The following is a 24,103-nucleotide window of genomic DNA, read 5'->3' as shown; positions in this document are numbered from 1 at the left end:
TAAACAGTTATTTATTTTTTGTATTGAAAAAAGCATTAAACTTGATGAAGTGAACATCCAGTCAGTTGTGCATTTTATTGAGTGCCAGCATGGGTTCCTGTGTGAGTACTGTGGTGTGGGATCTCTCAGGGTCAGATATTATGCTTCTCAACAATTTCTATATTCCCCAGTTGTGGCAGAATATTTTGGAGTTGGGACGGTTTGCGTGATGTGGTGTGGAGAAAGTTGCTTGGTGTATTGTGGGTACCATCTCATTAGACAATGGGGGATATGGTGGTGTAGTGTTGGTACAATGTAGTGGCATTTGCATTCCATCAATGCAATTTGAAACATCATAAATTTCCTCCTGTGCTCTGTGAGGGTAGTTTGGCGTGATATGGGTGTAGCTGGGACTGCAGTGGTTGCAGGGTGTGCTATGGGTCCCATAAAGCTGAAGTGTGACAGACTTGTTCAGTCTGAACCAGGTCTACAAAGGATGTGCTCCGTGCGGTAAGGTCAGTATATAGCCGGGACAAGATGATAATTTTTACACAATTGATTAGACCAGAACTCAGCACAGTCCATCAAAGCCTCTTAAAATATGGGGGAGGGGAGAGAAGCAGGGTTTTAGCCTCCCAAACTGCTCGTTGCAATAGATAAATTTGTAAGACAAATAATGTGGTTAAACCAGTTAACAGATGGACAGTGCTTCAGATTAAAGAAATGTCCGTGTTGAATGGGGCAGGTGTGATGGATTGCTTGTTACTCTATCCTCACTGTGAGGTTCAAAAAGGCTGACCTGCCCTTTTGCCTTTTCAAATACATCCACTCACTCTACTTCAGACTGAGAACCTCTAACCCTGCTCTGAAAGAAGATCCAGGGATCAGCTGAATGGCTGATCCAGAGCACAAGATAAACAAATCTGAAAAAAAAGCAGTTGAACGATATTTACTCAGTACAATACCAGCAGCCATTGATGAAAAGTGACTGCCGGACAATGGGATGACTAGGAATAGGAGCACAGAATGATGCAGTGCACGTTGCCTCAAACTTCTAGATGCCACTGTTTTATACATAGTCCACATTAGCATCTTTGTTCTGTGGCGGACAATTTGGGATGTTTCAAAACTATTTTAATTGTAGTGGCACTGGAGAGAAAATGCCCATTTTATGAAAAACGGGTAGGATGGATATTTAGCCAATCTAGTTTTATATGGATCAGGGGGTGGGGTGGAGGGCTGGAATTGTTAAATTTAAGGTTGTGACGGGAGGGCATCATGAGCATGCTTGTTCATCAAAACGTTGAATGAGATGTTTAATTTGCACATTCTTTCCCCCCTCCCCCCATTTTCTCCACTTCTCTTCTGAAGACATTTGTTCGTACTGCGATACAGTTCCAGAAGGGGCAAGAACATAAGAACATAAATAGGAGCCGGAGTAGGTCATATGACCCCTCGAGCCTGCTCCGCCATTTAATACGATCATGGCTGATCCAATCTTGGACTCAGGTCCACTTCCCTGCCCGCTCCCCATAATCCCTTATTCCCTAAGTTTCGTCTAAGTAGCCGCTCTTCACATGGGAGCCAAACACATTGAATTTTGGAGGCTCTTTCTTCCACGGAGCATTATAGGCTAGCCAAATTTGACACTCTCAGCCTGGATTTTCTGTCGAGTATTGCCCAATTTTCACACAGTACTCGGATGGATAGGGAATCAAGCAGGGTCCCATTACACCAGACCCTTGCCACCTTTTATTCTCACTCAAGTTTTCACTGTCATTTCCAGAATTAAATGAAGTAGTAATGACTTGTTGACATCATGCATCCCATCTTTCACCATTTCTACCGCAATTGTGCTTAGCAGTGATCATGACTATAAAACAAAGGTCGCTCGGCACTGAGGAAAAAGGCACCATTTATTTTAATGAGCCAAGCACAGATACTTGATATCTTTACAAAATCTTTCTTTTCTTCACCATTCTTTTTTTGTTCATCCCAACCACTTCGCAAACTACATTGTTGGCATTTACTGTTTGGCTATAATTCGCACCCCCAGTCCACCCCCACAAACAAGGTCCAATCTTTGGGTAGTCATCTCTAACTTTTCTTCCACAAATAAAGAGGAGGAGCAATGTTGGGAAGCCAGGCTGGTGAAGCTGCAGTGAGGACACATGGCATCTACCCACTGGAACCCTCACACCAGAGGTACAGGCACTTCTATCTGCATTTACCCAAGGAGCTATTGTAAATGGCAAAAGAACCAGAGGCGAAATTAGGAGCACTTTTTGTTTACACAGTGAGTTGCTATAATCTGTAATGCACTGCTTGAAAGGGTGGTGGAAGCAGATTCAATAATAACTTTCAAAGGGGAATTGGATGAATCCTCGATAGTGAACATTTTGCCAGGCCATGGGAGTGGGAGTAATTGGACAGCTCATTCAAGTAACTGGCACAGGCACGATGAGTCGAATGGCCTGTGCTGTATCATTCTATGATTCTACCATCCTATAGTCTGGAGCAATAGACTGAAGATGTTATGGAGGATAACATTTTGTCCCCTGCAAAGCCATTCATGCCATACTGATACAGGAGACCTCCTCCTCACTACTTGCATCAACAGTCCTGTGCCCATCTTCTCCCCTTCCCAGCAATGACATGCCCTCACCCACAGACATTTCCCTGCATGCTATAAAACACACAAATCCCATTCATTCCACCAGATAAAAGCAACCTTTAAATCTTGACAAGAACAATGTCTGCGCATATAGTACAGCCATAGTTTTAATCGAAAACCATATTGTGTGCATGCCTAGTCTTGCTTTATCACCATGCTTTTCCCTGGCGCCAGTGTAAACTCTTAAATGTAATCTTGTCTTCTCCTAGGTACTACACGAGTGGCAGCAGTCTGGGAAATGGCTGGCTGTTGTGACCCTACATGAGCCCTTTGGAACTGAGATGGCCCTCGTCTCTTGGCAAGATGGACTTGCTGTAGGCTACGCTTCTTGTACAGCTGCATGGCTAGCCTGGCCATTTCAGACACGTGCGCATGGGAGGAGGGTAGTTGGGGGGTCACATGTGCTGCAAACATGAGAGAAAACAACATCATCTGTGCTCATTTCTGCCACACTACTACTACTGTTCAGTGCCTCCGTGTGGCCATTTATCTGTGGAAAGGAAAGCCTAATATTATCAATGAGATCAGTGAAGTCAGATACAGTCTGTATTCTGTATTCACTCTGAGGCCAGACAAGACTGTTCTCCCCAATCTGATACTCCAGATGTCTATGGCAACACTGTGAGCATCTCTGGAGCAAGCACAGATTACCCATAGGATGTCTGTTTTGGAGAACTTCAGTGCAGATCTGGTTGAAGCGGCCAGATACTCCAAAGCCAGCCATCACTGTACTACACATGCAGGTGGTGGACTCCTCCAGATGCTCCACACTGTCTGGAATGCTCCTCAGTGCTCGCATGTATGCTTAATACAAGCATCCTTCTTTTAAAGGGAGGAACTGTAAGAATTGGTTCTCCAGGTTCTTCAATCGAGGGGAAACATTCCAGTCAGCAATGCCTTCCTGCTTACCTTCCACTGACAGCTGCAACAGCTCATTCGTGTTCTGCGCTTCATCCTCTGACTCATCCTCTTATTCCACAGATATTTCGGAGCTGGTACTTGAAAGGGAGTGAGTGAGGGATGACGCATACTCTGAAGTGCTGGCAGGGCCAGATGCAGAGGAGCCTGGTTCTTCTTTATCTGTTTCTTCTTCAAACACATCTCGTGGAAGAAAGGAGGTTAAAACAAGTTGCCAAGGGAAGGAGTTCACATTTCACTTCCAGTGACGGGAGAAACATAAGGGTTTGGTGACATTATTTCATGACAGGTAATCCCAATACAATAGGATGAGAAAGAAGAGGAGAATATTGTGACAAATTTTCAGCTGGCACTTACCTTGCTACTTCTCCATCTCAGGCTCCCACAATGGCCTCTGTCTCCAGGTGCTCCAATACATCCTCTTTGTTGGGATGAGTTGGCAGAGGTTTAATGGTTCGCTGCCTGTCACCAATTTTTGCTCGCTGTTATGGGCGGTCTTCTTTAAAAATATTACAAAAGGTGAGAATGACCTCTGGTTGTCATGAGATGCAGTCAAACCCAGATGTCAGCATGCAGCCCATAATGGGGTTATGATAGGTGCATGAACCAAGCAGTAACATGCCGTGTGATGCTTTGTGAGGTGAAACCATGTAAGGATGTGAGTGGAGGAATACTTGCACATGAAGGCTAGAGATATAAAGAGCATCATATTACCTCATGGACAGTGATGGCATGTCACTGAAGAACATTAACACAGTGAGGGAGTGGTGACAGTAAATTGCAAACAAAGTTTGGCTCATTCTTGGAAGGTGCAGCTGGTTACTTTTAACTTGCCACACCTGCCAAGGTCATTAAACTTTTTCTGGCACTAGGTTGCATGGAGTTTCGGAGTTGGCACTGTCTGCCCTGGCCTGCTCCCTCCACTGCCGCTGTGCTGCTCTCCTTGTGGGCTCGTGACTCTGGGTGCCAAACAATGCCTTCCGTCTCTACCTAACTTTGTGGAAAAGTACTTCCACAGACTCATGGGTGAACCTGCCAATCTTAAAGTCTAATTTGAATATTGGTAATAAGCACCCTGTGTTCTTGACAGAGGGTGCTTATCACCATTATTCAAATTAGGCTGACTTCAGAAACTCCGACAGGATCAGCCTGTGGCATTATTTTATGACAGGTGGGCAGGTGTGAATCAAACTCTGACATTTTTCTGATCTGGTTTTTACTCATGTGAACAATCCAGATTCTAATGTCCACACAGGCACTTTCCAGTAACTGTCACTGGATAGAAATCAGGAACAGGAATCTTGGATCATTTCCCTCCCCCCCGCGCTCCCCCCCCCCCTTAGCCAAGGAGCTCTGAAGTAATTGTAGTGCCCATTCTACTGACCTAACTGAAATCAGCTAATTCAGTACTGACCCAGAATCAAAGCTAGGCGTGTTACTGTCTGTAAGGCACAGATTTTTTAAGAATAGATGCATTAGTTGTCAAAATAAAATTCAAACTCTGTTGTGCCAAGGATTTAAGTAAATGAAATACTTGTTTGATAGCTAGCATGCTGAATAGGGAAAAACGTCAGCTTGAATTATTTGTTGTAGGTATCCATGAGCTTAATATTCTCAAACTTTCAGCCAAGCTGGATAGATGCCCATCACTAAAGAAAGCTAATGGTTTCATTATGTAATTTGTTGGCAATATTTAATACAGATTTCAATTTATTTTCTCCAACATGCACAGTCTTATCGGTCACAAAAATTGATGTTGCCACAACAAATTACACACTTATCTCTCTATTAGTCACTTGCACAAAGTGCTATTACCTGTCTGGCACAAAATTGTAAGAGTTTTATATTCTGTCATGACGTCAGGAAAATTACAGAGTGGAGCCACTCCTCAGACTATTAGCTCACTGAAAATGTAAGCATCTGCTTTCATCTTCTTGCCTTAATCCTCCCAGGAGATTCTGGAGTCTCACACATAATTGAGAAACTTTAGTAGCAAGTACAAGGCAAATCCAAAAACAATTAGATTAGCATTAAAACATCTGTATGTTTATTTTTCTGACATTTCTCTTCTCTCTAGACTCTTCCAGGGATACAATTTGGACAGACCTCATATGGAAACTAAAAATGATAACGTTGGGCAGGTTATGCAGTATTAGAGGGTATGATCCTGTGCCCACCCAATGTCCACTCACATGATCTTGCAGTAGGGTTTACTGGATGGTGATCAGGAGCAGGAATCAGGAACCCTGGACCAGGCATGCCAAGGTCTAAGCAATGCTCAAATGAAATCAGTTAATTCAGCACAGACTTGCAATCGAACGTAGGATCTTTATGATCTATAAATGCTCCCTCAATGCCATACCATGTGATAGATTTACCCATCAGGCTTTCTTTATTTGATTTCAGGGTTTAAGGGAATTTCCATGGCAGCAACATTTTTTTAATTTATTATGGGATGGGGGCGATGCTGGCAAGGCCAGCTTTTATTGTCATCCCTAATTGCCTTTGGGAAGGTGGTAGTGAGCTGTCTTCTTAAACTGCTGCACTCGTTGTGATGAAGGTTTTCCCACATTGCTGTTAGGGAGGGAGCTCCAGGATTTTGTCCCAGCGACAATGAAGGAACGGCAAAATATTTCCAAGTTAGGATAGTGTGTGACTTGGAGGGGACTTGCAGGTGATGGTGCTCCCATGCACCTGCTGCCCTTGTCCTTCTAGGTGGTTGAGCACTGACCACACTTGACCAGCTCCATTGGACGGGCCACATTGTCTGCATGCCCAACACAAGACTCCAAAGCAAGCGCTCTACTTGGAACTCCTACACGGCAAGTGAGCCCCAGGTGGGCAGAGGAAACGTTTCAAGGACACCCTCAATGCCTCCTTGATAAAGTGCAACATCACCACCGACACCTGGGAATCCCTGGCCAAAGACTGCCCTAAGTGGAGGAAGAGCATCCAGGAAGGCGCTGAGCATCACGAGTCTCGTCGCAGAGAGCATGCAGAAAACAAGCGCAGGCAGCGGCAGGAGCGTGCGGCAAACCAGTCCCACCCACCCTTTCCTTCAACGACTGTCCCACCTGTGACAGAGACTGTAATTCCCGTATTGGACTGTACAGTCACCTGAGAACTCACTTTAAGAGTGGAAGCAAGTCTTCCTCGATTTCAAGAGACTGCCGATGATGATGTTGAGCTGGTTGAGGTTGCGGGTAAAATGATAAGTGCTTGTGGCTTTTTTCTCTTCCGTATCTGGTGCAGTCATACCTAGCCTAGCAGCACCTAAACACAATTTATGCATGAGTCCCAAGATTTTCAGAAATGTTTTCAAATGCCTGTGCTTCAGATGGAAAAATGTAACGACAGTTTTCTGTATGCTTAAGTTTCCAATGGAACTGCCGCAGCTGGAAAAAATTTCTGCAAATTACAGGATTCATGAGTATATCAGGACTTCTGGTAATCTCACATTGCCCTTAATCACATGTTGATGTAATGTGTCATGTTGGAAAGTTTGAGTTAGTGCTGCTGCAGAGTATAAGACTTTGCAACGCTACCATAGCATTTCAGGGCACTAACTCTTTTTAAAGAAGGTTGCAAAATATTATTGGGCAAGATTCTATCAAATATTTTTGTAGAAATCTTCATGAGGTTTTCTGTAAAAAAAAATCATATTAGATGTCTCTTTGTCGAAAGAAGCGAAGTGTTTGAAGGCTGAGTTGTTGGTTTATGATGTGTGCGAGGATCACTGCACTTGCTTCTGATAAGCTTTTGACACTTTCAATTACACAAATGGAAGAAATGCAACGTAATCGAGTTATAGCAAGAGACACTGTCCTTCGCTTTCATACAGTGTCACATAAGGTAAAGAACACGTCATTGCTGATACTTTTTGATTTTGTTCTGAGAACGTGTGTGACGCTTTGTAAGGCTGCATTTATTGCTCAGCTCTAGTTGCCCTGAGAAGATGCTGGTGGGTCTTCTTGAACTATTGCTGTCCTTCTGCCAGTGGTGCTCCCTTAATGGAGTTAGGGAATTTCTGGATATTGACTCAGCGATGAAAGACAGTGCTATGTGTCCAAATCAGGATGGAGGAGAACTTGGAGGTGATGATGTTCTCATAATCTTGCTGCTCTTGTCCTTTTTGGTGGTCAAAGTTGTGGCACTGCGAGGTGTTGTTACAGTAATCTTGGTGAGTTACTGCAGGGCATCTTGTAGATCGTCTACATTGCAGCCACAGTGTGCCACAGTGCAAATGGTGGATGTGCAATCCAGTGGTAGGGGCACTGGTCAAGCAGACTGCTTTGTCCTGAATGATGTTGAGCTTCTTGAGGGGCAGGGAGGTCCAGTTAAGCCTCTGGTCAGCGGTGAAACCGCACCGCCCCCATCCCCAGCATGTTCAGCTTTTTATTAGCATCGGATATGGCTTGGCAATTTTCCACTTTGTTGACTAGATGCCAGTGTCATAACTGCAACAGAATAGCTTGACTGAGATGGCAGCTAAGGTGGAAGATCTTCAGGGTCCATAGTCTTTGCTGTATTGCACTCAGCCACCCCGTAATGTCACATGAAGCGATCCAAATTGGTTGGATATAGACTTCTATGATGGTAGGGATCTCAAGAGGAAGCTGAATGGATTGTCTACATGGCACTTTTAGCTGAAGGTGCTTGCAACCATTCAACCTTGCTCTTGCATCCATGCACTAGGCTCCACGATGGTTGAGAATAGGAATGTTCATAGAGCCTGCTCCTCCCTTCAATTGGTGATTGTCCACCATTGTTCTGCTATATTCCATTGAATAATGGTTGATCTTCCAGCTTCATGGTAATGAAGAAGTGAGGGACATGTCAGGCTGTGAGGTTACAGATTGTGGTGGTATACAATTCTGCTGATGGCTCACAGTGCCACATCGATATCTAGTTTTGGCCTGCTAGCTCCAAGTTTAGTCTGACCCACTTACTACACTTTGGGTTACTACAGTGTAATGCCAAACTACATGGTGGAGGACATCTCAATGTGAAAATTAGACTTTGTCTTCACAAGGACTGTGCAGTGGTAACTCCTGCCTATGTTATCATGGACATATATGTCTGCAATCGGTATGTTGATGAGGACAAAAATTAAGTAGGTTACTTTCTTGTGTTGGTACCATCACCACCTGATGCAGGCTCAATCTGCCAGCTATGCCCTCAGGACTCGGCCAGCTCAATCAGTAATGGTACTACCAAAACACTTCTTGACATAAACATTGAAATTCCTCACCCAGGTACATTCTCTGCCTTTGCTTCCCTCAATATATCCCCCAAATTTTGTTCAATATAGAGGAGTACTGATTCGTCAATTGAGGGAGTTCAGCAGTTGGCAATCAGCAGGAGGTTTGACCTGAAGCCATGAGACTTCATGGGATCTGGAGTCAATGTTAAGGACTTCCATGTCCATGATCACCTGACTGTATACAACTGTACACCCACCTCTTGTGTGTAAATCCTGCCAGTGGGACAAGACATACCCAAGGATGATAATGATGGAAGATGCTGGCTGATTGATATGATTCTGTGAGTATGATTATGTCAGGCTGTGGCTTGACTAGTATGTGGGACAGCTCTCTCAACTTGAAAGTTAGTTCCCAGAGGAGGGCTTTGCAGGATCACCTGTGCTGTGATTGCCCGAGTCTTGTCCTGATCCAATACCTGGATCAGTGCCAATAGGTTTGTCTGATATTTCTCTCGTGATTCTGTTGGATAGCATGTAGAGCAGTGGAAGGAAGGTAGTGCAGGGGTTCCCTGTAGTCATCTCCCTCCAAAACAGATATATCACCTTAGATACTGTTGGGGGAGATGGCTCATCAGGGGAGGGCAGCAGCAGCCAAGTTCATGGCACCATGGGTGGCTTTGCTGTGAAGGAGGGCAGGAAAAAGATTTGGAGAGCTATAGTGGTAGGGGATTCTATTGAAAGGGGAATAGATGGATGTTTCTGCGGCCGCAAATGAGACTCCAGGATGGTATGTTGCCTCCCTGTGCAAGGGTCAAGGATTTCTCAGAGCGGCTGCAGGGCAATGTGGAGGGGGAGGGTGAACAGCCAGTTGTCGTGGTGCATATAGGTACCAATGATATAGGAAAAAAACGGGATAAAGTCCTACAAGCTGAATTTAGGGAGCTATGAGTTAATTTAAAAAGCAGGACCTCAAAGGTAGTAATCTCAGGATTGCTATCAGCGCCACATGCTAGTCAGTGTAGAAATAGCAGGAGAGTTAGGATGAATATGTGGCTTGAGGAATGGTGCAAAAGAGAGGGATTCAAATTCCTGGGTCATTGGAACCGGTTCTGGGGGAGGTGGGACCAATACAAACCAGATGGTCTGCACCTGGGCAGGACTGGAACCGATGTCCTAGGGGGAGAGTTTGCTCGTGCTGTTGGGAAGGATTTAAACTAATAGGGCAGGGGGATGGGAACCTATGCAGGGAGACAGAGGGAAGTAAAATGGGGTCAGAAGCAAAAGGTATAAAGGAGAAAAGTAGAAGTGGAGGGCAGAAAAATCAAAGGCAAAATTCAAAAATGGCCACATTACAACATAATTCTAAAAGGACAAAACGTGTTAAAAAAACAAGCCTGAAGGCTCTGTGTCTCAATGCGAGGATCATTCGTAATAAGGTGGATGAATTAACTGTGCAGATAGTTGTTAACGGATATGATGTAATTGGGATTACGGAGACATGGCTCCAGGGTGACCAAGGCTGGGAACTCAACATCCAAGGATATTCAATATTCAGGAAAGATAGACTGAAAGGAAAAGGAGGTGGGGTAGCGCTGCTGGTTAAAGAGGAAAGTAACGCAATAGTAAGGAAGGACATTAGCTTGGATGAGGTGAAATCTGTATGAGTAGAGCTGCAGAACACCAAAGGGCAGAAAACGCTAGTGGGAGTTGTGTACAGACCACCAAACAGTCATAATGAGGTTGGGGATGGTATCAAACAGGAAATTAGGGATGCGTGCAATAAAGGTACAGCAGTTATCATGGGTGACTTTAATCTACATATAGATTGGGCGAAACAAACTAGTAGCAATACGGTGGAGAAGGATTTCTTGGAGTGTATTAGGGATGGTTTTCTAGCCCAATATGTCGAGGAACTAACTAAAGAGCTGGCCATCCTAGACTGGGTGTTGTGTAATGAGAGAGGATTAATTAGCAATCTTGTTGCGCAAGGCCCCTTGGGGAAGCATAACCATAATATGGTAGAATTCTTCATTAAGATGGAGAGTGACACAGTTAATTCAGAGACTAGAGTCCTGAACTTAAAGAAAGGTAAATTTGACGGTATGAAACGTGAATTGGCTAGGATAGACTGGCGAATGATACTTAAAAGGTTGACGGTGGATAGGCAATGGCAGACATTTAAAGATCGCATGGATGAACTTCAACAATTGTACATCCCTGTCTGGAGTAAAAATAAAACGGGGAAGGTAGCTCAACTGTGGCTTACAAGGGAAATTAAGGATAATGTTAAATCCAAGGAAGAGGCATATAAAGTGGCCAAAAAATGCAGCAAACCTGAGGACTGGGAGAAATTTAGAATTCAGCAGAGGAGGACAAAGGGTTTAATTAGGAGGGGGAAAATAGAACATGAGAGCAAGTTTGCAGGGAACATAAAAACTGACTGCAAAAGCTTCTTCAGATATGTAAAGAAAAAAAGATTAGTGAAGACAAATGTGGGTCCCTTACAGTCAGAATCAGGCGAATTTATAATGGGGAACAAAGAAATGGCAGACCAATTGAACAAATACTTTGGTTCTGTCTTCACTAAGGAAGACACAAATAACCTTCCGGAAATACTATCACAGAAAGTTGTTGAGGCCAGTCGTTGATATATTCAAAAGGGAGTTAGATATGGCCCTTATGGCTAAAGGGATCTAGGGGTATGGAGAGAAAGCTGGAATGGGGTACTGAAGTTGCATGATCAACCATGATCATATTGAATGGTGGTGCAGGCTCGAAGGGCCGAATGGCCTACTACTGCAGCTATTTTCTATGTTTCTATGTTTCTATGTATGTCTGTGGCTCAGTGGGCAGCACCCTCGCCTCTGAATCAGAAGGTTGTGGGTTTAAGTCCCACTCCAGAGACTTGAGCACAAAAATCTAGACTAACATTCCAATGGAGTGCTGCACTGTCGGAGGTGCTGTCTTTCAGATGAGATGTTAAACCGAGGCCCCGTCTGCTCTCAGGTGGACGTAAAAGATCCCATGGCAATATTTTGAAGAAGAGCAGGAGAGTTCTCCCTGCTGTCCTGGCCAATATTTATCTCTCAATCAACATGACTAAAACAGATTATCTGGTCATTATCACATTACTGTTTGTGGGAGCTTGCTGTGCACAAGTTGGCTGCGAGGTTTTGTACATTACAACAGTGATTGCACGTCAAAAAGTATTTCATTGTCTAGCGAGAAGGAGGAACTAAAGGAAATCCTTATTAGTCAGCAAATTGTGTTTGGAATATTGATAGGATTGTAGGCTGATAAATCCCCAGGGTCTGACAGTCTGGGTGGCCATTTTCCATAGACTCTGGATCAGTTCCTATGGACTAGAGGGTAGCTAATGTAGGGAGGGAGAGAGAAAACAGCGAATTATAGACCGGTCAGCCTGACATCGATGGTGGGGAAAATGTTGGAATCAATTATTAAAGATGTAATAGCAGCGCATTTGGAAAGCAGTGACAGGATCGGTCCAAGTCAACATGGATTTATGAAAGGGAAGTCATGCTTGACAAATCTTCCAGAATATTTTGAGGATGTAACCAGTAGAGTGGACAAGGGGGAGCCAGCGGATGTGGTGTATTTAGACTTTCAAAAGGCTTTTGACAAAATCCTACACAAGAGATTGGTGTGCAAAGTTAAAGCTCATGGTATTGGGGGTAATGTACTGACGTGGATAGAGAACTGGTTGGTAGACAGGAAGCAGAGAGTCGGGATAAACGGGCTCTTTTCAGAATGGCAAGCAGTGACTAGTGGAGTGCCGCAGGGCTCAGTGCTGGGACCCCAGCTCTTTACAATATACATCAATTATTTGGATGAAGGAATTGAGTGTAATATCTCCAAGTTTGCAGATGACACTAAACTGGGTGGCAGTGTGAGCTGTGAGGGGGATGCTAAGAGGCTGCAGGGTGACTTAGACAGGTTAGGTGAGTGGGCAAATGCATGGCAGATGCGGTATAATGTGGATAAATGTGAGGTTATCCACTTTGGCGGCAAAAACGCGAAGACAGAATATTATCTGAATGGTGGCAGATTAGGAAAAGGGGAGGTGCAGCGAGACCTGGGTGTCATGGTTCATCAGTCATTGAAAGTTGGCATACAGGTACAGCAGGCGGTAAAGAAGTCAAATGGTATGTTGGCCTTCATAGCTAGAGGGTTTGAGTATAGGAGCAGGGAGGTCTTACTGCAGTTGTACAGGGCCTTGGTGAGGCCTCACCTGGAATATTGTGTTCAATTTTGATCTCCTAATCTGAGGAAGGACGTTCTTGCTATTGAGGGAGTGCAGCGAAGGTTCACCAGACTGATTCCCGGGATGGCGGTACTGACATATGAGGAGAGACTGGATCAGCTGGGCCTTTATACATTGGTATTTAGAAGAATGAGAGGGGATTTCATAGAAACATATACAATTCTGATGGGACGGGACAGGTTAGATGCGGGTAGATTGTTCCCGATGTTGGGGAAGTCCAGAACCGAGGGACACAGTCTTAGGATAAGGGGTAGGCCATTTAGGACTGAAATGAGGAGAAACTTCTTCACTCAGAGAGTTGTTAATCTGTGGAATTCCCTGCCGCAGAGAGTTGTTGATGCCAGTTCATTGGATATATTCAAGAGGGAGTTAGATATGGCCCTTACGGCTAAGGGGATCAAGGGGTATGGAGAGAAAGCAGGAAAGGGGTACTGAGGGAACGATCAGCCATGATCTTATCGAATTTATTTTTTTTTTTTTTTAATTCGTAGCCAATCTTTCCAATTCTTTGTCAGATCACAAACGCCAGAGGTCACCTTGCACACATCAAGGATCACTCTGCGCCAATGCTCTTAGCCAAAAGGCCTAGAGCCACTGCACCGTTCCTGGAAGTACTGCAATACCAGGTTCGTGCCATGGAGGTGGATGGGTCAGGCCCCCCACACACCTCCGTGGAGGTGGATGGGTCAAGCCACCCCACCCACCTCCTATTTCCAAAAAGCAAGCATATACCTTCCTGATCCAGGGAGAACCACTTTGGGGTCATGGTGGTTACTCCCCTGTCAGGTCAGTTACGCATGATCTTAGCCAAAAGGCCGAGAAACCATGATCTTATCGCATGGTGGTGCAGGCTCAAAGGGCCGAATGGCCTACTCCTGCACCTATTTTTTATGTTTCTATGTTTCTATGTTTGCAGATGACACTCTGCTGGGTGGCAGTGTGAGCTGTGAGAAGAATGCTAAGAGGCTGCAGGGTGACTTGGACAGGTTAGGTGAGTGAGCAAATACATGGCAGATGCGGTATAATGTGGATAAATGTGAGGTTATCCACTTTGGTGGTAAAAACAGGAGGTCAGATTATTATCTGAATGGTGACAGATTAGTAAAAGGGGAGGTGCAACGAGACCTGGGTGTCATGGTACATCAGTCATTGAAAGTTGGCATGCAGGTACAACAGGCGGTGAAGAAGGCAAATGGCCTGTTGGCCTTCATAGCGAGAGGATTTGAGTATAGGTGCAGGGAGGTCTTACTACAGTTGTACTGGGCCTTGGTAAGGCCACACCTTGAATATTGTGCACAGTTTTGATCTCCTAATCTGAGAAAGGATATTCTTGCTACTGAGGGAGTGCAGCAAAGGTTCACCAGACTGATTCCTGGGATGACAGGACTGACATATGAAGAAAGACTGGATTGACTAAGCTTATATTCAATGGAATTTAGAAGAATGAGAGGGGATCTCATAGAAACATCTAAAATTCTGACGGGATTGGACAGGATAGATGAAGAAAGAATGTTCCCGATGTTGTCGAAGTCCAGAACCAGGGGTCACAGTCTAAGGATAAGGGGTAAGCCAGTTAGGACCGAGATGAGGAGAAACTTCTTCACTCAGAGAGTTGTGAGCATGTGGAATTTTCTACCACAGAAAGTTATTGGGGCCAGGTCATTAGATATATTCAAAAGGGAGTTAGATATGGCCCTTATGGCTAAAGTGATCAAGGGGTATGGAGAGAAAGCAGGAATGAGGTACTGAAGTTGCATGATCAGCCATGATCTTACTGAATGATGGTGCAGGCTCGAAGGGCCGAATGACCTATTTTCTATGTTTCTATGTATGTCTGTGGCTCAGTGGGTAGCACCCTCGCCTCTGAGTGAGAAGGTTGTGGGTTTAAGTCCCACTCCAGAGACTTGAGCACAAACATCTAGACTAACATTCCAATGGAGTGCTGCACTGTTGGAGGTGCTGTCTTTCAGATGAAATGTTAAACCGAGGCCCCGTCTGCTCTCTCAGGCAGGCGTAAAAGATTCCATGGCAATATTTTGAAGAAGAGCAGGAGAGTTATCCCTGCTGTCCTGGCCAATATTTATCTCTCAATCAACATGACTAAAACAGATTATCTGGTCATTATCACATTGCTGTTTGTGGGAGCTTGCTGTGCACAAGTTGGCTGCGGGGTTTCGTACATTACAACAGTGATTGCACGCCAAAAAGTATTTCATTGTCTGTAAAGCGCTTGTGATCGTGAAAGACGCTATATAAATGCTCATCTTTCTTTTACAACTAAGTGGGGCTGATATTAAAATTACCCAAGTTGCTTATTCTCCCTGGTGCTGACAGGTTTTTGATTTTCACCTGCTCTCCTGAACAGGTGACAAGGACTCCCACTCAAAGCCACCGGGGTCCTTTTCAACTTATGCATGACCAGTCCCAATGATGCAATTGTGATGTGACTGCAATTTTTACTCGGCGGCCTGAATGGAAAGCAATAGTAAGAATCCCGCTAGAACAACCGAGCAGCGAAGAGATAAGTCCCCAAAAAGGTAGGTTTTTCTTATTTATTTGCTTTCCTTGTGGGACCAAGAGGAACAGTGCACTCCACAAGAAAGTTAAAGCCTCCCTTTCCACGAACCCGCTTCTCCTTCCAATCACGAGACTCCTGTGGGATGGCCTGGCAGCAGATCCTGCCATTTACATGCAGTCGATGAATGGCCTCTTCCCGTCAACTTCTGACATAGAAAGCCGCCTGGTGGGATGTAAATAAGGTCAACCCATTAAAATCGGCCTGGCCTCATTCTGCCACCTTAAAGAGCATTAAACGTCAACCAGAACTAATGGGATTGAGGTCATGTGCAAGCCAGACCACATAAAATTGGCAGATTTCCTCCTCTGAAGGACATTATTGAACCATTTGGATTTCTACAACAATCCAGCATCCTTAGATGATCATTTCTCCTGTGTTAGCTCATAACATATATGAGTTATTGAAATCAATTTCACAACTTGGCATGGTGGCATTTAAGCTCATGACCTAGGTTACTGGTCCAGTACCATAAGTATTGTTATAGTGAGACCTTTCTCTGGGTCTTTTCTTGCAGTTATTTCTTTTAAAAGAAAATTGTTCCTTTTTGGGAAGGGGAAAAGGAACATAGTTGGACAAACAGTATGCAATACAGCCATGCTTTTCTGCATTGTAAACACCATGATCAGTAGGCTACTTGTGGAAGTAGCTTTTTTGGAGGGGAGGGAGAGTATTCTGTTTTTAACATCATGATCCTAGGTGGGTCCACCCCTAGCGTGCAGCTCACCCACATAAAATGGGTACAACAGGGGTAACAGCCTGTCTTTCTTTGGACTGTTTTTAAAGCTAGTTCGCTGTTGTTGTTTGTTTGAATATTGAAGTATGATTTTTTTTGCAGTGAACATTCAACATCTTACATATTTTCAGTTTCTTCCATATTTTTGACCTGATATTTAAGCCTTTGTTTTGCTGAGTTATATTTTCTTGGAGTCCAGGCAATTACTGCTTCAGTACATGTTGCAGCTAACTAAGTTGTGATCCAAAACTCGGCTGTCCATTTCCTAACTGGCACCAAGTCCCGCTCATCCATCATCCCTGTGCTCGCTGACCTACATTCTCATCCTTATTTTCAAATCCTCCCATGGCCTCGCCCCTCAAAATCTCTGTAATCTCCTCCAGCCCCACAATCCCCTGAGGTGTTTGCGTTCCTCTAATTCTGCCCTCCCGATCATCGCTGATTGTAACTGCTCAACCATTGGTGGCTGTGCCTTCTGTTGCTGAGGCCCCAAGCTCTGGAACTCCCTGCCTAAACCTCTCCGCCTCTCTACCTCTTTCCTCCTTCAAGCCGCTCCTTTGACCAAGCTTTTGGTCATCTGCACTAATTTCTATTTATGCAGCTTGGTGTCAAATTTTTATGGCATAATACTCCTGTGAAGCGCCTTGGGATGTTTCACTACGTTAAAGGCGCTATATAAATATAAGTTGATGTTGTGGTGCTCAGCCTATGCTTCAGTTTAAGACTATTGAAGTGCTTCCCAAGTAGAAAGAGCAACTGTTGGTGCTGTGGGCATGTTAGGTGGTGTGGGATGGGGAAGGTTTCGCCTCACCTTGATTTTCTCAGACTCAGAAAATTCAGGGTTAGGTGCCTGTAATCTCTCCACAATGTCTCATTCCAAAATTAAAAATTCAGTGAGAACTGCCAATTAAGAACAGGTCTTGCTATCAAGACTAATGCTTATGCAGATCCTTTTGTTTCTCCCTGATTATTTCAGTCAATTTAAAAATAATTTACTTCTTTCTAAACAGTGAGTGCTTATGATATTACCAGGAGAACTGGCCTGAAGCAGTTACCAGCTCGGATCTGTACTCAGTGTGAGGGAGTTAATTTAATGTCAGTACCGATCCCAGTCTTTAACACAAGGATGATTTTGGCATTGTCATTTCAAGTATTCCTGCTAAATCAATTTCCTTGCACTGTCTGGCCCAGTGACTCCTCCTAGCCACTAATGATGTTATCTCAATGCTCATTATAAAATACATTGACAGGGAGGAACCGTCTGCTTTTCTCTGAGTGTCTCCTTCAATTTAATGGGGGCTGCAATATTAGGCAGGCCTGGATTCAAGCCTGATCCACCCAAAATATGCTACCAGTAAAGTATGCAACTTACCCAACATGTAGATTGTTTTACCAGTGACAAGGCATTCTCAGGCAGGCCCAAAAGGTGTTCTCTCCCCTTAAAGTGATTGGAGCTATTCCAGGTGGCTCCTCCCCATCAGTATTCTCACCTGAACATCCATGTAGGGAAGAAGGCTTGAAATAGCAGGTCTGCGAGAAGCAATAAATAGCAAGATCAATCCAATGACAATAATATATCTGTATATTACTTTGTTTTTCAGATAGACATTGCGAAGTACTATATGGTGGTTCACCAGACTGATTCCTGGGATGGGTACTGGGGGAGTGGGGAGGGCGGTGGATTGTCCTATGAGGAGAGATTGAGGCCCATATTCACTAGAATTTAGAAGAATCAGAGTTGATCTCATTGAAAAACGTAACACTTTTACAGGGCTTGACATTTCTCGTGGCTGAGGAGAACTAGAGGTCACAGGGGTCAGCCATTTAGGCATGAGATGAGGAGAATTTTTTTTTACATTCGGTCATGGGATGTGGGCGTCGCCAGCAAGGTGAGCATTTATTGCCCATCCCCTAATCCCTTTGAAAAGGTGGTGCTGTGGGTCTGGATTCACATATAGGCCAGACTGGGTAAGGGCGTCACATTTCCTTCCCTAAAGGACATCAGTAAACCTGTGTTTTTACACAATCCAGTAGTTTCATGGTCACCATTACTGATACTAGCTTTTTATTCCAGATTTATTTAATTAACTGAATTTAAATTCCCCTGCTGCTGTGGTGGGATTTGAACTCATGTCTTTGGATAACTAAGGCAGGCCTCTGGATTACTAGTCCAGTAACATAACCACTATGTTACCGTTCCTTCAAAGGGTTGTAAATCATTGGAATTCTCTACCCCTGAGGGCTGTGGATGCTCAGTTGTTGAGTATATTCAAGACAGAGAGCAATAGATTTTTGGATATTAAAGGAATAAAGGGATATGAGGGAAGTGCGGGAGTGTAAAGTTGAATGGCGGGGTAGGTTCGAAGGGCCGAATGGCCTACTCCTGCTTCTATTTCTTATTTTCTTATAAACAAAGGGCTAGAAATTCAATGCATTTGTGCCTGCTGTTGGGGCACTAATGCCTTACTGCCAGGGTGTGGCGCTGGCAATGACTCCCGCCATATTGGACAGGAGCTTAGTGATGGCACTATGACTTTGCATCCCGATCTCCTCGGCCGGAGATTGTGATATCATCGCCGTGCGCATCGTACTGTTAACGGCCCCGTCCCCGAAATTAACTTTCGCCCCCCTGCAGCAGCGCTGGGCGAAAACACCGGCAACTGCAGGATGCGCGGATTGGGCGTCCGGCTGTTACCGGGGCGTAAATTAAAGGCGAGGTGGCTGACAGAAATTAAAAAAAAAACACTTCCCTTGTTTTTAACCTGTTTTCTTCGTGGGATCCTGGCCGTGATCGGTCAGTCTGGCACTCCGCTTGAGCCAGGCTGATCGCGTGGCACCCCGCTCCCTGGTGGTCCAGGTAGGTCCCTTTTTAATTTGCAGAGTCTGCAGCGTTGGCCCTCTCCTTTAAGTGAGGGCAGGGCCCCTTGGATGTGGAGGTGTTGCACGGCCCAGTGTGCAGCAATGCTGAAGCCACCAGAAAGGAAGTGGAGCGCTTGATTTAGTGCTCCACTTCCTTCCAGGGACGGTAACACTAATTTTTTGAGAGGGGCGAAATTTTAGCACCTACTGCTAAGTTTCGCTCCTGCCAACTGTAACTGCTCCCAAATAGGGCAATAATGAATTTCACCCACAAAATGTATTCCACTTCTAGACTTTCCTCCTTCTTTTTAAAAAAAAGTTCCAAATAATTTACCACATCTTCACTTCTTGGAACCTCATGGATATTAGCTCTAGTTGAAAAAAAGACTGTGTGAGAATTTATCAATAGCATTGTTTCACTGCATCATTTACCTATTTTATCTACTGTTAATCTGAGCAGTCCCAAAACAAAAGTCAGCACTTGACTTTTTTCAAACTGTGCTCACCCATTACCTTCCCTTTTCGTGTGGTCTATGCTGCTAGCAGAACATCAGTCTCTCTAATCTCATCTGAACTGGCAGAGACTCCAACTGTAATCCTTCAAATCTCCCTGTATCCGCAGTACATTACTGGTTTGTGACACGCGCCTGCCACAGGAATGTGCAGGTTAAATTGCCCTAAAAAGGGAATGTAAACATTTTTTCAGCCCACCAGCTGTCTGATGCCATTGAGAAACAATTACAATATAAAAAGCTGACGGTGTGAGCTATACTACCACACACCTCAGTTTTGCATCAAGGTACAGTGTGTAGTCTAACTCTGGTGTAAAGGTAGGCCAATCAAATTGAGGCAAAAGATGTCAAACCTGAAGGAGTCAGTTTTATATTATTTTAACTGCACACTGGGCTAAGTAAAACTGCAACCAAGGCAAAGAAAATTTTTCAAATGTTATTTTTAAAATCTTTTTAAATGTTGGGAAGAGCCAATTGTCCCATTAGCCTTAATCAGCATTTGAATTTAACCAGCATTTAGAGGCTGGGTAGTGCAGCTCGCTGCATGAATCTTGTGTGTATTTGCAGAGCTATTTTGCTTGACTGGCACAGAGTGGCACAGTGCCAGCACTTGCATCAGATTTGCATCCCTCCAAGCAGCTACTAGTCTCAAACTAGTACCTATACAGTGAATGAATGGATAATGTCAGAGCTCCCATTTCTACAGAAATCCTTGTAGATTATAGAATATCTTTATGGACACAATCTTCATTTGTAATGAGTCTGCAAATTTTTTCTGGAGAAGGTTTGATACGAATGAAGCAATGTCACAGTGTCATTATCACAAATATTAAATGGATTTGAGGCCCTCATGTAAAACGTAATACAAATTATTTGCATTTCAAAATGTGCCAAGAAAATTGTTAAGTATGGCAAATTGTTCAAGCGGTGTGTCCATAAAGATATTCTATTATCTACAAGGATTTCTGTAGAAGTGGGAGCTCTGACATTATCCATTCATTCACTGTACCTCTATTGCAAAACTTAAAATGTTAAAAAGATAAGGTGGATACAGAGAAACTATTTCCTCTGGTGCGGGAATCAAGAACGAGGGGACATCATCTTAAAATTGGAGCTAGACTATTTAGGAGGGAAATGAGGAAGCATTTTTTCACAATACCTGAGCACTGTTATGTTATAGGTACTAGTTTGAGACTAGTAGCTGCTTAATCTACAATCATGACTTATGGACTATAACCACAGAAGGCCATTGAAGCAAATAGTATAAAAGGCTTCAAAAGACAACTGGATTTTTTGGGAGAGTGAGAAGAGTAAGAGAGCTATTTTGGGGTTAAAATCCGTCAAAAAGTGATTTGCCCTTATAACATGTTCATGTTCCTAACTATTCTTATGCCCCATGCTCTTATGTCTTTAGTTTCCCACGTTACACTAACATAATTTTTATAGCATTGATGCCTGAGGCAGTCTCACATATAGCTTGCGCAAGACTGCCTTTCATCTCCTTAACCAATCCAAACACTGTATTTGAATAGTCTACTTACTTATAATATTATAACTAATTTTCCCATCAGAAATTTTTTTTAATGACTTCATCTGGCACTACAGAATCCTTACTGGGAAGAGCCATTCATTTCGGAACAATGAGCAGGGAGAAATGGCTTGTTAGATACTAGAACATCTTTGCCCCAGTTCACAGAATCACATGTTTCTCCCATTCCACCGTAAAGGGCAGCTGTCAGCTGTTTTTCATGGGGTTTCACTTAGAGCTGCACTGAGTGGGAGAATGTTGTTTTTACTCCAAACCACAGTGAACAAAGAATCATTTAATGTGTTGTTGCAGTTCTGTGCTTCTAACTTATGGGCAAGAATTTAGCAGTCAACGGTTATGAAGGAAATGGCATGACAGAAAATGTTCACAGTTTCAAAGCTGCAAAAAATGTGTTTCAAATATGAAGGTACTCAAATGATAGTGAGGGAAACTATCACCTTTACACAGTACTGAGGCACTAAACGGCTACTAATAAAAAGGTACATTTGAGTTAATGCTTGGGAACATAGCCCTTTGACCATTGCAGGGATTTGAAAAGTGCAGATAAGTCAGATATCTTTTTCAGAATAAAAAAATTAAAATGGAAAATAGCTACACAGAGTTACATTGGCCCAGAAATTGGGCTACTTACCACCAACCTTTTGTGCCGATCTCTTGACAAAAAATGGTGGCCACCACTCTAGCACCCTTCTCTGGCGTGGGACTCGGCGGCTGCCATTTTGGTGCCTTGCACCACTGGCCCTGGAGATGTAAATGAAGAGAGTGTGACATCAGTCAGCTTCATTGAAGTAATGGCTTGTTACATTAGATGCTAAAAGTTTTTTTAAGTGTGCAAGGCCTCGGATGGTAAAAGGAAGACCTCTGAGAAGACAGAAAATGAAAGAAATACTCAGCAGGTCAGGCAACAACCATGGAGAGAGAAACAGAGCTCACATCTCACGTCGAGATGCTGCGTGACCTGCTGGGTATTTCCAGTATATTATGCTTTTATTTCAGATTTACAGCAGTTGCTCACAGAGGGAAGACGCACAGGAGGAAGAAGCAGAAGAGGAAGAAGCAGAAGAGGAGGAAGCGGAAGGAAGGATGCAACCCAGACAATCCCTTTCTGGCCGGGATATCCGGGATGGAACCATCTGCCTGCAGTACCAGTGAACACAACCCCAATTCCCCTTTCAACATTTGTCCCACACCTTACCTTCCCTGTGTTACTGACCATCACAGCGTCCTCTTGGCCATAATGCGGAAATAAAAGCTACCGCAAAGCAAATTTTCCAATCCAACTTTATACATCTATCCATCCAATATGATATCAAGAAGTCAACTCATCAATCTTGTACATTCATTTAGTGATTGTCTTGTGTCTGCCTTTGCCTTTGATGTGAAGCTAGGAATGGGACATGTGACTCATGTTTGATACAGATTGTTGGTAGGTGAGTGATTGGGGTGGGGGGATTGTGTATTGAGCAGTGTGTGAGGCTAATGATGCAGTTGGTAGGAGACGGCCTTGACCACTGGTCTGAAGTCATGAAGCTTCTTTGGGCATTGGAGACAGGTCGTGGGGGCAACACTGCTGGCAGTGACAGCCTCGGTGATTTGCTCCCTTCTTTCTGGAGGATCTCCTGGCCCCTGTGGGTAGAGGACCTCTCTTGCAGTGTTGACACCCTGCACAAAGCTGAAGTGCTGCATACGAGACCCTGGGTGCTCCTTCCCTGGTCTGATGAGATATTTGTGTTAGTGCTGAAGCACTTTACCCATTTTGTTTAGGTACGGAAAGGAATTCAGCTTTAATTCTTTTGAATAATTTTTTTCAGAAGGCAGTTGAGCTGCAAGGGCTAAAAACTGCTTATTTTAACATGATTTTTATTTTCTTCATTTCAGAAGGCAGTTCCCCTTTAAGAGACTGAACTGCTCTCTGAAATGACAGCCTCACTTTCACAGCAGGCTGTTCTTGCTGCAATGACGCCATGGCCATGCAACATTGGGGTCTCCTGACAGGGTGAACGCTACCAGGACACTGCTGAACAGTGAGTAATGTTAATTATTCCCCAGCGCCAATTTTTAGGTCCTGCCAGCGCTACCATTCTCGACAGTTGTTAACATTGGTCTGCGGTGGCACCGGCAGCTTTTGAGCATTGTCGAATTTTTAGCGCATAGTGTCTACAGTACAGAAATAGGCCATCTGCCCCAACTGGTCTATGCTGGTGTTAATGCGCCACACGAGCCTCCACCCAACCCCCTTCATCTAACTCTATCACCATATCATTCTATTTCTTTCTCCCTCATGTGTTTATCGAGCTGTCCCTTAAATGCATCTACGCTATTTGCCTCAACTATTCCTTGTGGTAGTGAGTTCCACTGAGCATAGATTTACATGGATGATACTGGAACTCAGAGGTAAGGGGGCGGTGGCTGAAATAAGGAGCGGGGGGAGGTCCGGGCAGCGGGAAAGGTAAGGAGTGGGGGGAGATCCAGGTGGCAGCCAAGGTAAAGGGGGGGGGTGGGGGGGTGGGAGGAAGTCTGGGTGGCGGCGGAGCGGGGGGGGGGGGGGGTAGGCGGCGGCGAGTCCGGAATTTGGAACATTTTCCGGATTCCGGACGACCCCGCCACAGATCGGCCCGGTGTCTGGTTCCGGAACATTACGAATTTTAGAACTCTGGATTTCTGACACTCAACCTGTATCAGGAAAGATAATCTCTAACCACTCTCTGGGTGAAGAAGTTGCTACTGAATTCCCAATTCGATTCGTGACTTGCTTATATTTATGACCTCTAGTTTTTGACTCCCCCACAAGTGGGAAGAGCTTCTCTACATCTACC

The 24,103-nt window shown here is 44.3% G+C and overlaps 1 pseudogene; it reads right to left on the bottom strand.

Annotated features, from left to right (window-relative positions):
* Positions 1-13,645: 13,645 nt before the first annotated feature.
* On the bottom strand, positions 13,646-13,883 carry LOC139274330 (U2 spliceosomal RNA; annotated as a pseudogene).
* Positions 13,884-24,103: the final 10,220 nt, after the last annotated feature.

The sequence above is a fragment of the Pristiophorus japonicus genome, chromosome 9 (assembly GCF_044704955.1).
Source record: "Pristiophorus japonicus isolate sPriJap1 chromosome 9, sPriJap1.hap1, whole genome shotgun sequence".
NCBI classification, from domain to species: Eukaryota; Metazoa; Chordata; class Chondrichthyes; family Pristiophoridae; genus Pristiophorus; species Pristiophorus japonicus.
The sequence above is the reverse complement of the archived record's forward strand: the minus strand, read 5'-3'. Positions and strand labels throughout refer to the sequence as shown.